Consider the following 16,274-nt stretch of genomic DNA (forward strand, 5'->3'; position numbering starts at 1 on the left):
TATTTTGCACAGTGTTTCTTGGATGCTGTGACTCAGCACTTTATCGACACAGCAATGCTATCAAGAATAGAGCTCCAAGAGGCACGGCTGCAGCAGGTGGGAGGTGCTGGTTGTGCTGGTCAGGACTGTGCCAGGAGCTCTCAGGGCTCATCCTTCTCAACATGGAATTGCCCATCCTACGGCCCAAGCAGGAGATGCTGCACCAGGCTGAAGAAGATACCATCTCTCCCAGGGATGATTTCAGGCATGCTAATGTATTTCCCAACCTCCTCATGGCGGCCATATGAGGGATGAAAACTGGTTTCACACCAGCATTTGCTGACAGCAAAATATAATGAAAAACATTTATATGAAACAATGTAGACCGCATAATAATTGGCATTTTATGTAACCATCCCAAAGATCATAAGATTTCAATTTAGCATAGCTAATCACGGCATTGATTGTGCTCCCCTGGAGCCATGCATCACTGGGAGTGAGCCAGGCTGTACTGCTGTCCAGGGATGTACAGCCTCCTCCTGTCAAAGACCCCAGAGCAGAAGGGATGCTGAGTGCAGGAAGCACAGTTGTGGTGGCAGCAAAGCAGGTTATTCAGCAGAGTCCCTAGAAAAGGAAAAAGGAAACACATTTCAGCCCATTGCATTGAGCTGGCCACAAGTTGGTAGCTGTTGGGAATCCTGAAAGTGTTTTTAATATTCTTAAGGGGTTCACAGGCCCTGGGAAGTTTGGACATTACAGTGCAGGTGAAGGCACATGCAAGAGGCTATGGAGGTCATGAACAGATGGATACCGTGGCAGTTTCTTCACCCACTCTTCCCATGGTTTGTACATGATGGCATCCCAGCAGTCAGTCCAAGCAACGTTTCTCCCACCGCTGTGAGCAGAAGCCCCAAAAGTGAGAACTTAGCAGTTCCTGTTCCAATGCTGAATCCATGTTTTCAGAGATACAAGTGTTTGAAGACGTCCAACTTGTCTTCTTGCTGGCTCATCAAAAGGGCAAGCTATGAACTTCAAGATCTGCCAGGTTGGATATTAGGAAAAATCTCCATTCGGAAAGAGCAGTGATGCAGTGGCACAGCTGCCCAGGGAGCTGGGGAGTCACCATCCCTGGGGATGTTCCAGAACTGTGGGGATGTGGCACTGAGGGATGTGGTCAGTGGGATGAGGTTGGGGTTGGAGTTTGATTTTGGAGGTCTTCTCCAACCTTAATGATTCTATTATTCCATGCACCACTCCGCAACCCTAGACACTCTGTTTCACATTCCAGGAGCCAGAGACAGAAGCGATGGTTCTGGAGGTGCTAGCTGTATTGTACTGGTTGTGGCTGCATTGCTCCAAGGGAACAGAGCATCTGCAATGCTCCCTCAAGAAATCTCTGTAGAGTTGAAACATTTTGCTTCCCTCCTCTCCTCCCCCTGCTCTGGTTCTACCCACGAAGGCCGGGTGTAAAAAAACCATCAGTCACACAAGAGAAGCATTAAAAACCCACAAAAGTGTGGTGCAGGGAGAGGTGCTGGGGCGGCTTCTTGAGCAGCCACGAGCACCACAAGAAGTAGGTCCAAGGTAACCAGAGAGAAAAACAAACCATGTCCCATCCCGCTCCGGGGTTGTTGTTTTCTGGGCTGAGGTTACTCAGGAAGTTTGCAGCAGGATATGCTGCTGACCTCTGCTCGCAGCCATGGTGTTAACACTTCGCTTACCTTTTCTCCCACAATAAGCTGAGTGCTTCCTCCCTGGGAGTGAGGCTGAGAGCAGGTTTCCTGTGCTGGGGACTTGTTGAGGCTGGGAGCAATGGGGACATCCCATGGCTGCGTCCTCAGGGTTGAGCATGGGCAGCTCAAGGGGTGGGTGCAGGAGAGCAAAGGAGGGCAATGAGGGCTAGGATGCTAGTGGGGCTGCATTAGGGAGGGTTGGGGAAAGCAAGGAAAGTGGAGAGAAGGGGAAAAAGAGAAAAATTAGAAAAGAAATTAGGGATGGCTTTGATATTTCCAGATGGAAGTCATGAAGGTTTCGGATGTGAGATGGAGGGAGGTGAGGAGGTCTGAAGTCACAATGAGGACTCAGACAAGGCATGAAGTGGGATCTCAAGGAGGGACCTGAAGGATGCAACTTGGATATTAGGAAAGGAAGGACTAAGCAATGAAAAGCACACTAACACATCTATTTTTTTTGTAATTCGAGAACAAAATTAAAACCATTTTCTGTTGAAAAACAGATGGCATTCAGGGTCTATACTTTGCAATAAACATGAGTGGAAATTGCCTCCTCTGCATGCATTGCCAACACTTTGAGACTGCAGCAGAGCTGGGGAATACCCTTACTCCCCTCTGTTGCAGCACCTGCCCTTGCTGCTTTGTCCAGGGCTGCAGCGTTGCGAGGAGGAGCAGGACAGCCCCAGCACTCCGGCTTCAAGGGCTCCTATACCTTGTTTTAATTATATTTTGTAGCAGGGGACTAGATGAAGTTGCAACAATGGCTCGAAAACAGGCTCTGGAAAGAGCGACTCACTTGCTGAGCCATTGAGGATGTTGTTTATATGTTAGATCCTGTTTTCTTCCTCGAGCAAAGTGCTTCTCCTCCCAGGTGCATCTCCCGCAGCTTCCTGGCCATGGGTTCTCGCCCACCCTCATGCAGTAAAACCTTCACAGGGCAGCCTGCAGCAGGAGGGAACTGCACTGCAATAAGTAACTGATAACCCCCCAGCAATGGGGGTGAATGCAAGGCCTGGGTTAAGCACAGCACATCTGTGTTTTGGGTGGGTTTTGGGGTCACTGTGGTGCTGCTGCAGAGCTCCTGGCGCCCTTCGACCTCACGCAGGATCTGTGGGGCAGCAAACCCACATGCTGGAGAAGTGCAGGGGGAAGATCTCCAGAGAGACAGGACAATGCCAGCATCGTGAGGGCCTCCAAGAGCCGCCACAGCCTGAGCAGAGTCAGCATTAGGCATGCATGGAGGCTCCTCGTGCTGCAGCGCAATGTTGTACAGCAAGAAATGCCGACAGCACTTCCACACAACCCCAGCACAGAAAATGGGACTCAATCTCCCAACATCAACATGACAAATGCAAGGACATAGAGTCACTTATGGAGACACTAACTTCAACAAAATAATATTTTTAATTCTACCCCAAGGGAGAGCAGCAGTGAGCCTGGGGAGGCTGCAGGGGTGGCACAGCCCTACCATGCACAAGTGTTTTGCAGTGCCATCAAACAGAAACCGAGGGGATCCCTGTGGACCCCTACGTCCCTCCCTGACCTCACTGTCCCCCCCCAAGCCCAAGGACACTGCTTGGTCTGACACGTCCCCTCGCCTGGGGACGGGGGCTGGGAACCAGGACATGGGCCGGGACGCAGCAGCTGCCAACATGGGAATGTTTGAACAAGAAGCGAAACCTCATTTAAACAAATAAATAAACAAGCTGACATCCTCCGGGCCCGGGTTTATGATAATAAAAACAGCGCGCGCAGCTTGTGGGAGGAAAATACATCGTGTATTTTCACATCTCCCATTTCCTCCTAGACCGTCGCAAGAATTTCCTCCGAGTCCATCGTTTCCTTCTGACATTTTTGAGCTCAGAAGCTTGTATCGGAGCACAGTGCCCTCTCCTTGCTGAGTGATGCAGGAAGGTGAGGTTTGCAAGGATGCCTCTCCACCAGGGCGCTGTGCATGGCTGTCTGAAATGTGTGATGCGGGACAGTGACCAGGCAGAGCCAGGGATGGGAGCTGAGCAGGACCCAGCCTGCTGCTTCCCCTTTCCCAGCACCATACATCCCCATAGGCCTGAATAGAGTGGGGCTGACGGGTCCTTTTAGGAGCCAGTGCCCATGAGGGTCTTTTCCAGGCCAGCCTTCTCCTGTTGATTTCCAGGAGATTTTCAAGCATGCCCTTAATTTTGAGAAAATAAGATGCAGCTGGGGCTCAGCAAGGAGAAGTTGAGCACTGAGTGCTCAGCAGTCACCAAATCAGTGCAAAGCCACTGTTTGCAAATGGGTAAACTGAGGCATGCAACAAGCAGCCTCCTGAACCACCCCCAGCTCCATACGCACCAGGATCCTTTGTCATTAATTTCTACCAACTCTTGCCCAAAGTGGCTCTGAGGATGTCCTCATTTTCTCATTAACAAACACCAAAGCCATGCACAAGTCAGATGTCCCCAAGTCCCCAGCAGTGGGGACCATGCCAATGCTTTCCTCGTGTCCCAGAGCAACCTTTAATTGCTCGTATTCCATTGTGAATGAACTTGAGAAGTTTACACCAAATCTAAGATTACAGTAAACAGGTTGTGGAGATGGGAGCTGGGATATCCTGGAAAACCCCAGCTGCCCTGAAAAGGAAAAATAATAATAATAAAAAAAAGAAGTTACAAATGCATACCAGAGGGCTTTAAATTGAGGTGAAGTGGCCCTAACTCTGGCTCCTCTCTGTGTTTCATCAGACTGGGGATAATTCAGGTGCCTTTGCAACAGAGAGGTGACCTCCAGCTGTCACCTCATGGCTGTGTCCCCAGGGCAGCACCATCCCCATCCCTGAGCCTGAGAGAAACCCAGCGACCGTATCACAGGGGAAAAAAATAAAGTCACCTTGGGAAGAGAATGCTTCCCATTTTTTGGCTCTCAGAGGTGTCAAAGGAAGCAATCTGACGTCGAAGGGCCGGAAAAAAACAGCTTCTTGGCTGATGTCGCTCATGTACAGCGAGGTCACTTCGAAAGCTATCAGTGGCTTAAAAATAAATGCAGCGTGGAGGCTGCCATTCAGCGATATCCTGTATCCGAAAGCTGCAAGGGGTGTAAGCAGGAAGAAACTGGGATGACCTTCCCTCCCCCTCCCCCAGTAACCCTTTTTTTTTTCTCTCTTTCTCACAATCCTGGCAGTAAATCACTGAAATTTCTGCACTCAATGATTTTGTTTCATTGGGACGAGCCCAAGGCATGGCTGGGCAGCAGGGGGGCTGGGCTGAGTGCTGGGTTCCCCTGAAATTAAGTTTGAGATGCTGGTTGGTAGCAGGGCAGGGGCAGCAAGGCTGTTATCCAGCCACAGTGAGGATGAGGTGGTGATGAGGATGGTGATGATGAGGATGACAGTGATGATGACGATGGTGGTGATGATAATGGTAACAACAATTACCAGCTCAAAGCAGTCAGTAATTTGCAGACATGTACAGGGAGAAAAGAAAATCCTCTGTGCAATTTGTCTGTTTTTCCACAGTTGCTTCTCCAGCACTAGTCCCTCACTACCTTCCCAGCATATCTCATCCATGCAGGAGTCTCTAGAGTTGCACGGATGATGAGAACAAGCACATGGGTTGTGCAACTGCTGGCAGCAACATAAGAGATGCTCATTTTCACAAACATCTCAGCACTAGGAAATGCTGTAACATCTGCAGATCCGGCCCTGCTAGCTCCTGCTCCTTGGACTTCACCTTTCTCTCACATCCTGACCTTCCTCTGGGCCCTCTGACCTTTGAGGTGAAGGCAGCTCTAAGCAAGGGAGCTGGACCACACAGGAGCCTTTGGGGCAGGAGACCCCCAGACCTCAAGCCCCTCACACATGCATGGATACCCTGATCCTGCTCTGACCATCCCTCTTCCAACGCTTCCCAATGCCGTAGAGCCACTGGTGACCATAATGGTCACCAGTGTGCAGGCAGAAATTCAGTCCAAAAGCCTGCTTATATTTTCTCCTGAGAAACTTCAGAACACAGGAAGAGATTGACAACCAAACAGAGAAAGAAAAAGGAAGACTCATGTCTGCTGTGCTTAAAGGATCAAAAACTGCCATGATGCAAAACGCAACCAACCCTACAATCCCCTTTTGATGTCAGCAGGAAGGAAAGAAGATGCTGAGAACTTTTGCAGCTCTGTGGACGCTAGCCTTAGTTCCATGTCCAGGGTCAGGAGGTGGTGGAAAGAAAAATAAAGCTCGACCAGGAAATAATTTGAAAAGAGCCCTTTCCTTGCCCAGGGCCATGGGGCAGGGTGGGATGGAGTTGCAGCACTATGCATCGCATCCCCACACATCACATCCCCATGCACTGCATCCCTGTGCACTGCATCCCCATGCACTGCATTCCAACATGTTGCATCTGTGCAGCATTGCTTGGATGCAGTGGTGCATACGGGAGTCCAGGAAGATTCCTGAAGGCATTTGGGAAAGCTGATGCCATCCATCACTGCAACAGTTGACCTGAGTGTCCCCACCACAGCCACAACCCCTCAAACAATAGCGTGTGCTGCTGGTACAGTATTCCCAGAGGATGAACCCCCTAAATTTAGATATACCAGCTGTGAGCAGTATGCAAGGTATTTAAGGGCTTATAATTTTAGACTAAGATGTATTTAATCATGTTATATCTGGGGCTGAGCAATGCAAAATATTTTCCACAGTTATTCATGTAGATCTTTACATGAATTAGCAGCAGCCAGGATCATCCCTCCCTAGACGAAACTGGACTTTCCTTTTGCACCAGTTGGTGTCTGTGAGAAAAGCACTCAGGCATCCAACAGACTGAGGAAGAGGAAAATCCCTGGCTAGGCTGGGCTGGGTCACAAGGCTGAGACAGGAGCATGTTCAGTCCATCCTCAAATAAACAAAAATAAATAAATCAATGGAGGGGATTTACAGAACAAGCCAAGAAATTTAGGGAAATTTCAATCTGCTCACAGTCATCTCTATTGGTCTTGGTGATGCTTGGTGCTTTCTTTAAAGCACTGGGCATCTGGGAAAACTTAAATCTCTGTTGGTGTTAGTTGAGAAAGCCAATGGGCTGCACTGGTTTGATGGAGTTGCACCAAACCAAAAGGTGAGATTTGTTTTCCTTGAATCACTGGGGGATCTCCTGCAGGGAAGGCTCATAGAAGGTCTGTCTGTCTGTAATGCTGCAATGCTCCATCTGACCATTTCAGTCCCTGTGGTCTGCAAGGGCCTAAGCCTCCATCTTGGCCCCCCTGCAGCTACCCCAGCTCCATGGGCTCCTCTTAACGTAAGGAAGTCTTTCTACATCAGCATCATGTTCCAGCCACACACAGCCCTCACTTTGTATTTGTTCTGTTAAATGAGAATAGTCTCAGTTTATAATATTTTATAAAGGAAAATAGAGAGAAAAAAGCCGAGGAGGAAGGGCAGCTGGAAGAGGGGAGTCATCATCTGAGCGTGAATCACAGGTATGGGCAAAGACATTTGTCTGCATTATGAATAACACTCCTTCCTCAGATGACTGAAAATGATTAACTTCTAAAAACCCAACTGCTTCTCATTATTAATGTTCTACCTGAGTGCTGTATTGTGAATAATGTAAATCCGGCTTGTTCTCAGATTTACCTTCAGGTGGTTTCAGAGATGAACAGTGGCTCGTAAGGAAAACAGAGATTATTTTTTTTATTATTCAAAGATAAATAATTTTTTCCAAGTCACATATGCTTTCTCTTTTCACTTGCTGGGTTCTCACATTGGCTGTTTGCTTTGAATCAAGACTAGTTTGGGTTTTTTCAGGATTGAGGATGACTTGGGGTACCCAGCATCTGGTAGAGCTGTGAGCCTGTGGCTTAAACCTGCCTCAGAGCAGTCATGAGTGCATTCTGTACATTTGTCACAGACAGAGTGATCATAATATAATTATTCATTCTAGTCAATAAAAAAGGAATTATCGTAACAGCTTCCATGTCACACATGGGATCACACTGCAATTAAGAAGGAGGAGCCCACAATTAAGCAGTGGAAATGCTTTCTCTGTGTTCTATGAAGGGAGCTGAGGGTGATGCTCCAGCAAAGGGGAAGAAGCCCAGAGCCAGCAGGGCTGAACCCAGTCCCTGCATGAATCCTGATAGGGAAAAGGACCGCTCCACACTGTGTTTCAGCTGGAAGATGAAAGGCTGCAATTCTTGCTCCCTGTGTTGGTGGCTGAGAGCTCAGGGCAGGTCCCTGCCTTTGGCTTTCAGGAGGTGATGGCAGCACCCATGAGAAAAGGCAGCAGATTCTAACTGGGCAGCTGGATACAGCACCATGCCATGGAGTTTAGATGCTCTGTGGCCATAGAGGATGTTGTAAATGCTGCTGGCAATTGATGGAGACAATGAAGGATTTGGAACCCATCTTTCTTTGTCAGCTGCTCAAATGGTTGCAATGGTTGTCATCACCATGGTCCATCTCTCCCTGCTCCTTTCCCAGAGCATGCGGTTTCCCACCGTGACGCACATCCAGCCATGGCCATGATCACTGTCCTGAGTGCTGCTGGCTCTGTGTTGCCTTGCTACTGCTAGAACAGAAGGGCAGACCCCTTCCAAGCACAATAAATGCTGCAACCACCAGGCCCAGAAGTCTCTCTTCTAATTAAAGGTTTCGGGTACAGATATTCCAAGAGCTGCTGGGAGCCGGTGGAATCGGGACAACATAAACACCTTGGAGAATGCCTCAGTTTCCAGTTGAGTTCCCCACATAAAAACATGCAGCGTCTGCTCTCCCGGAGCACAGCAGCAGCAGAGCCCCCGCATTGGCCCTCATTGTGCTAAGCCATCAGGGAGACAGAAAAACACAGCACATGCCCTCATTCCTGATCATTGCTGATCAGCAGTGTTCCTGAAATTTGGTAAATGATAGCTATTATTTTTATCTCAGCTTCTGTGTATGAGTGCCTCTTACTGTTACCAGTATCTGTCCTCCTGCACTGTTTCACGCACCAGGGTAGGTTGCAGGACCTTAAAAGCAAAAGCTTTCCTTACTCTGTGGGCTGTGGGGTCTGGAAATGTCCAGTTCACCTTTTCAGTATCCTCCATGGATTTGAGTATCTCTTCTCCTTGCTATGAAGCCTGACTTTGCCCCTCCTAGGGATGCTCTCACCTGGGCATTGTCATCAAGAGCAGTAAAGACATTCTGCATCCTTTGGCACCATCTTCCAATAATGAAACCTTGAGGTCTCTATACACTCATTAATTAAACCTCACACAGAGGTAGATACTGCTCACCCAGCTCAATTTATATAGAAAATAGTTACTTGGCTCACTAGAGCTCTCCAGGCAAGCTGGTAGGTGCCTTTTCATCTCCCAAATTCCTGAGGCCCAGGAGCCTTGTGTTGGTGCCACTTTCTCCCAAATCCCCTCCCAGACCACACAGAGGAGCCAAGTAAGCAACACCCCAAAGCCCTCCTGCCTACAGCCATTGCTTTCTTCCTCTCTTGCTTTTCTTGGTATCCAGAAGAGAGAAAGAAAAAAAAAATAAAGGCAACACGAAACCATTCCACATTCCCAATGAGAAAATAAAAATGGATGTTGCAGGCTCATGTGTTCTATATGTTTCCAAATATTTCCATCTGCTCCTGAAATTTCCATTAGAAGTTGCCAAAAAGTCTTACAGAATTGTTAACACGATGGTAAATTTAGATTCTTTTTATGGAGAGACGTTTCCCCACCCTCCTAAAGGTCTGGTATCAATTTGTCCTGTCACTGATAAGCCAAAGGTATTGCTGCACTTGCCCTTTTGCCCTGCCCGCCATCTGGGACAGGATGGGAGCAGGAAGGGAGGTGGCACAAGCAGCCAAATGCTCAGCACAGCAATACAGGTGAAGTTCTGACTTTAGATTCTCTTGTCAAGGGTTAGATCAGAACTCCAGTGTATTAAATACATAGCAGAAAAATTAAGTAACAGCGCAGAAAAACCTTACAAATGCCTTTAGTAACAATTAAACTCTGCTACAATGTCTAGGGAACTGAATTGCTAGACAGACACTGTAAGGCACTTATAATGCGCTTAAGGATGCTGTAAATCATATGTTAATCTCCCTTAAGGAAGGAGGGAGAGATGCAAGACCGTATTCTTGTTGGCAGGAGATTGACACAGCAATGAGCCTGGGGAAGAAGAATTAGGGATGCCTCATTTCATCCTTTCTACCTCTGACACGTTCCCTGATGTGCCACAAAGCTGCACCCATCTCAGATCTCTGGAGGGAAAACAGAGAAATCACAGCAGCCTCCTTCCCAAACGAGCCCTTCCCAGGAATGGGAAACCCAACTGATTTCCTGAACCCTCCCTTGTGATGATGCTCACCGTATTCCCCTCCTGATGTATTTCTTCTTCGACAGCAGCAGCCTCTGCTGCGATGTATTGGATCGCACATCCACGCATTGCCACCTGCAGCCAGCTCGAGAGAGAGCCGCACTCAGCTCTGAGGCACCCGAGCATCCCGGTGCGAGGGCACCAGCTCGTCCTGTCTCATCACCGGGTAATTAGCGCACTTGATTTGGGATTTTAAAGCTCAACCTTCATCCAGCTGAGAGCTGGAAGTAGATTTGAGCTTTTGGAGGAAAGAGGGAAGGTCCTGCTGCTTGGGCAGTATGAATTACTGACGATCGTAGCAAGCGCTTTTCAGATCTCAGCGTTAAAAAGATATGGTTAACATCTTTCCTAATAATCTTGTCAGTTTCCAGAGCAAATCTTCCTCTCTTTGCACACACAACAATGCAAAACTGCAGCAGAAACCCATGGCAGTGCTCAGCCCGACAGAGACAGGCATTTGTGCCACATGCAGTTTAAGTCATCTTATCTAAAAGTGTTAGTATTTCATAACATCGCATTTTTTATGTACGAGTTACTCTCTCAGCCAGATTTTTTTTTAATATTTGCATATTTGTCAGCAAAAAAAATAATCATATTTTCCTGAAGAAAACGTCAAAATTCGAACAGTCAGGCATTCTCACCAAAGTAAGACTGTTTTGCTCTGAAATCATTCCATTTCCAAAACCTCAAATAAAGTTTCATATCTTTCAGCAAATCTTGGACAGGGATTATAAATTCAAAATAAAAATACAGAAATTTCCTACATTGAGCTTATAAATGCTAGTTTACGACGCTTTCTGGTGTCTTAATGAGAGCCATGTGACCAAAGTTGCATATTATAGGAAATAGCCAAAAGGCACATATTATTTTACAGGTATATTTTTAACTGTAGACGATTGCTTTTTAAAATTTTAACACAAGATGTTATTATCCTTTTTAAATTAAAAAATTACTGCGGTATTTTTCCATACTTAACACACTCTGCACTGTACCTCAGCAGCGCACAGGAAAACCACGTCTTGTCTCAAGCCCTCACTGCACTATAGATGTTGGCACCACTGCTATTTATTGCCACCTTGCAGCTCCCAAAAGCTCCATCTTGCCCATTTTATTCCCTGCAAGCATTGTACTGGAATTTTTTTTCTTGTACAGCACTTGCTGATGTTGTCAAATAGTAACAGCATTATTAAAAATGTGTTCGTTTTACTTAAATCCAGCAAACTAAAACAGTGGCCATAATGACAAGTTATAGCATCAGAGGGAAAAGGCTTGGTGGCTACATGCCACCAGTTAAATATTACCAGTTACAGTGCCATTGGAGGCCCAAGCATTCAGGTCCTTCTAGCACAGACCTTGTCATTATCCCCATTTTCAGCCCTGTATCTGCTGTTCGTTCCTATTGACAGTGCACTTATCGAGTACCAGTAATGGGTTGCAGCCTCCAGCAATCCTCTTTCTCATTTTTCAGCTCAGCAGAAACACAACGGAGGGGCCCAGACACAAAAAGGAAGGGAGGCCAAGCTAGGTACAAGGCTGTGGTTCTATGGGAAGGCATTGGTGGGGCTTGGCTGAAATCCTACTGGCACCTTTGGGTTCTATCATGAGACCAACAAGCATCCCTCCAACAGTGCATACAAGCCTTCAGTGGCACTGATTTTGCTGCAAAATATTTGCATGTTTTCAATTAGTGTAGCCCAGGCAGCCCCACAGGCTCTTTGTGATATCGAGCCCGTGTAATGGATGCATTAGGTGTTCTCTTAAGCATTGCCTGGTGGGGCAGAAAAACCCTGGGCATACAAGAGTTAACGACGGGGGGCTGGGAATTAATTGACATCCTCCATCTTCGTATGATCTCAGGTGGATACTTTATTTTTTGTCTGAGGAGGTTTATTTTCCTCCAGATTGATTGGATGAATTGTGTTCCCAGAGATCAGAGAGTTCAGATGGCAGAGGATCCTCTTACCAGAAGATGAAAGCCAATATAATCAACTGCACAACTTCAAAACATGCAGCTTGTTCTTGTTGGCTGCGCCTAAGTTTTCCCTGCAGAGAAGCTGTCGACAATGATTTGATATCAATCCAGTAACAATCCCTGGTTTCTAATAATAATTTGCACTTCAGTAGAAATGTTCATGTGGGGGCTCTGAGAACATTTAGCAGATGGTTATTAGCAAAGCTCCCCAGTTCTCCTGCAAGGAAGAGATAACAATTATTAGCCTTGTTTTACAGATGGTGACACCGAGGTGAGGCACTGAAAGGTGAGACAACTCTCCTAATTTTCCATAATGAGCCAGTGGCAACGGATCTATGAATGAAACCCAGGCATCCTGCTGCGATTACTCCACAAACCCCACATCCTTATCTCTTACAGGAAAACATGGTCAAAGAGGTGAGCCTGGAGAGCAAAACATGAGCGACTCAAAGGCAGGCTTCATGACACATTTCTGGAAACAAGGAATTAGGTCTGGGTCAATAAATAACTGGAAGACCTGGGGGACACAATCTGAGAGGCACGTGAAATGAGGATGGATGGAAAAGCAAGGAGATAATGGAAGGGAGGGGAATGAAAACAGAGCGGCTCTGACTTTTTCTTTCCACTCTTGGTTTCAATCAGTGCTGTAAAAGCAAAGGTTAGGGTTCTGACAGAACGGAGGGAGCCCCATCTCCCCCCGTGGGGCTGGGGGTGCGTGGCTGGGGGGTCACCAATGCCCCAGCTCTCAGCCTGCATGCGGGACGAGAGGCCTCGGCGTGGGGATGGCCCCAAACCACCACCCCACGGCCCGGGGAGCAGCAGGAGGGCAGGCTGAGGTGCGTGGCCGGGTGCTGCGGGACTAATTTTAGCTTTCTGCTCTCCTGCCTTCCCTTTTCTCACCCAGAACGTCTGGGCGGTGAACGCCGACCGCCGGGCTGGAGCTCCAAGCCGCCGCACTAACATCACACACCCGCAGCGAGGGGAGAGCAGCCCGACGGGCTGGCCCTGCGGAGCAGTTTATAAAACAGCCAAATGGAAGCCAAAAGACTTGAGTTTAATCCCTCCAGTTAAGTCATCTAGATTCCTTCTCGCCACCAGCCATCTGAACTCAATCAGCGAATCTTGGCCTTCATCTCCCAACCTCGCTGAGAGCCGCAGCGCTGAGGCCTGAAGTCATCTGCGTGCAAAATGCTTTAGGAGCGATACCTCCACGAGGGATTTGTTATTACTATAAATACTAATAACAATAATTTCCCAAAAGCACTCTAACGTGAAAGCGGTACACAAACATGAAAGGAGTCTTAATAACGTTTCCCTTTAGTAATTTGGGAGCACTCTGTAATGTTCTTCCATTTATTTTTAACACCTACGGCACAAGTTGGAAAAGAAGTAGTAACACGAATGTACCAAAAACAGTCATCAGGTTTTAAAAATCGCATGTTTTTTTAATGAAGTACTTATTCCTCTCACAACATCAGTAGGATTTGGCAAGCAAATCAAACTTAGGATTATAGAGGCATATCTTTTGCATCGGTAAATAACATCATCTCTAGAAGCAAGATATTCTTATGGAACTCTGTAACACTTCATTTTCAGCATCATCCCAGGCTTCTCCAGCACCAGAGAGCCAGAGCATCAACCAGCAGCGTCCTGCAGTGTTAAAACATGGCTTTACAGCAGGGACACCAGGGACATTCCAGAAAGTAAGAATGACAACTCTCCAGGCTCGAGCCAGCTTCTGGCCAGGAGAATGGCCATTGCCACTGCTGCAGGCTGCAAGGAGACAGCTGAGGGCTTTGTTTGGCATGGGTGTGTTGGAAGCAAATCTTGCTGCTTGCCCAGAAGGAGTCCCAAATAGGAGAAACAAAGAGAAGACAGAGAAGGCAGAACACTGCGTTGCTGTGCCTGGGCCAGCTACAAGCATGCTGTTCATGACACAGAGAAGAGGGCAGAGCAGCTCACGCCAAGACAAGCGTGGGTCGCCTCAAATGCTCTCAAACCACCCTATATATAAAACCCAACTGCTCAATTTCCTGTGCCTTGTTTCAGCCACAAGGAAACGCAGCAGCAAGAGCTGTGTCTGAGCAGTGCTATGCACTTGATAAATCCTGCTGGTTGTTCAGGTTCTGGTGAGCAGAGCTGTGCTGTTCACCTGGGAGGGACATCAGGAAGACGTTAGTTGTCAGGCCAAAGTGTTCCCCAGCAAAAGTCAGGTATGAAGGCAGATTCTAGATGCTCAAGGCTACCCTTAGCAAGAAGAGTTGTGAAACATCTCTCCTTGATTCTGCCATCTCTGATGCATGCAAACAGTGCTTCGACAGCTTTTTTTCCTTATCATCTCCATCCACCTCTAGCAAGCACCATGCATGCACAAAGCAAGGACAGATCCAGGGGACAAGGTACTCCCATGGGCAGGGATATGTCCCTGGGTGCCACAGATTGATCACTGACTGTTGTGCTGTGCCAGAGGCTGATCACTCTTGTAGCACATGAAGATAAACTTACCCACACACTTGTACTGATACTCCCACCTGTAGGGCTATCAGGCAAAGCACTTCAGCAGCCACCTCTTCCTAGCTTTGAGGACTTTAGAAACTCCAGTAGCAAATTTATAGCCAGTGTTAGTACAGAAAGTACTGAAATATCTCTACAACATCCCTGTCTTGTGTGGGTGTGTGACCATTTCAAGTCAATTCAGCCTTTACATACTTGTCCATTCAGCTGCAGACCTTCAGCTTTCACTCCTCATTTCAACATGATGTTAGCTGTGATAATGCAGGATCTTATTTTACAGTTTCTTTTTCTGAAAATGAGTGAAATACTATATGGGAAGCAAGGGACACAGAGGGAACAAGATCTACCACTCTGCCAACAAAAATAATTGCATTACAAAGCTCAGGTCGGCTTACATGATTGTTCTGTGTTCAACCCAAAGCTATCCCAAAGGTGCACACATATCTCCAGACTATTTTAGGGGCTGGCAGCTACTTCAGTACGCTTACCCTTATTTATCTATTTATTTATTTAGACCTGAGCGTTTTAAATTTGATGGAAGGCCAAAGGCAAGGACTGATGCATTGTAGATGACAACAAAAGAGGCTCCATAAAATTGCTTTTGGCATCTCCTGTGCATTCCATGTACATCTTATAAATTACTGCTGCATTTCAGCAATAAAAATAGTTTTGTATTTGGAATTGATTACAGTAAGATAAAGCTCTAATAAAATAAAAAAAGTACTGATGCATAAATATTCTGAACGTACAAGGGTAATTTCATTTGATAAAATGAAAGTAAGGCTCTTAATTTCTTTTAAGCAGAACATGTGTCCACACACACATGCCATAGTGAGGATGAAGCTTCAGCAGCTGTTTTGCTTAGGATTCCCAGAAATGCTGATGTTCCTCTTCCAGCTCTCCCCTTCAGATGTTTTTATGGCAATCTCCATGTCACTGGCATGGTGATGTTCCCTTGCAATCTGAACTTGTTCAGCCCAGGACATGGTTTACTGCTATGTAATAAAGATCAGTTCCTTTCTTGTGCCCCTGAAAAGTGATCATACTAAGTAGGATACTTTTCCTTAGCTTGTTCCTTAGTTCATCAGCTCAGCAACCATTGCTTTTCCTTAACTGGGACTGCAGGGTCGACAGAGGGAGCTGATATATTGTTTTCAGCAATTCCTAAATAAATGGAAGCATCGTTTTATTTATGTGAGAAAGAGGGAAAGCTGTTCGTGTTTCAGTATGACCCAGACCAGCATGCTTTCCTCAAGCAAAATGCTATGTGACTTCAGCCAATAAATTAAGGGTGAAAACTGGCCTTGCATCATGGCAAAAGCATCACTAACCTTTAAAGAAACATGAGGCTTCAATGCAGAAAACAGTGACGGGGCTAGCGGTGGAACTGGAGGTTGGATGTGGGACCAAGTGCAAAGTGCTGCAGCCAGTTTGCATAGGGGCTGCACCAGGATGGGCCCTTGCCCAAGACCTGCACCCCGGTCTATGCTGGCCACGGGGTTGCACCCCACTGCACCCCATCCAGGCTGCAAAGCTGCTTTGGGGGGCAGGAAGCTGGCTCCTCTGGTCCCCCAGCATCTGCCAGAGCCACAGCAGGGCCAGGGCTCATGCTTTGATGTGGGCTGGACGGGATGTGGATGCGTCTGCCGAAATGTGATTATTTCTGTAGAGCAGCTTGAGCATTCCCGATGATAAGCTGTTACAAGTAAGTTGATCCTTAAAAACCTTCCATATGAATAGCAAA

This window comes from Phasianus colchicus, chromosome 20 (assembly GCF_987193195.1).
Source record: "Phasianus colchicus chromosome 20, bPhaCol1.hap1.1, whole genome shotgun sequence".
In the NCBI taxonomy this organism is placed as follows: Eukaryota; Metazoa; Chordata; class Aves; order Galliformes; family Phasianidae; genus Phasianus; species Phasianus colchicus.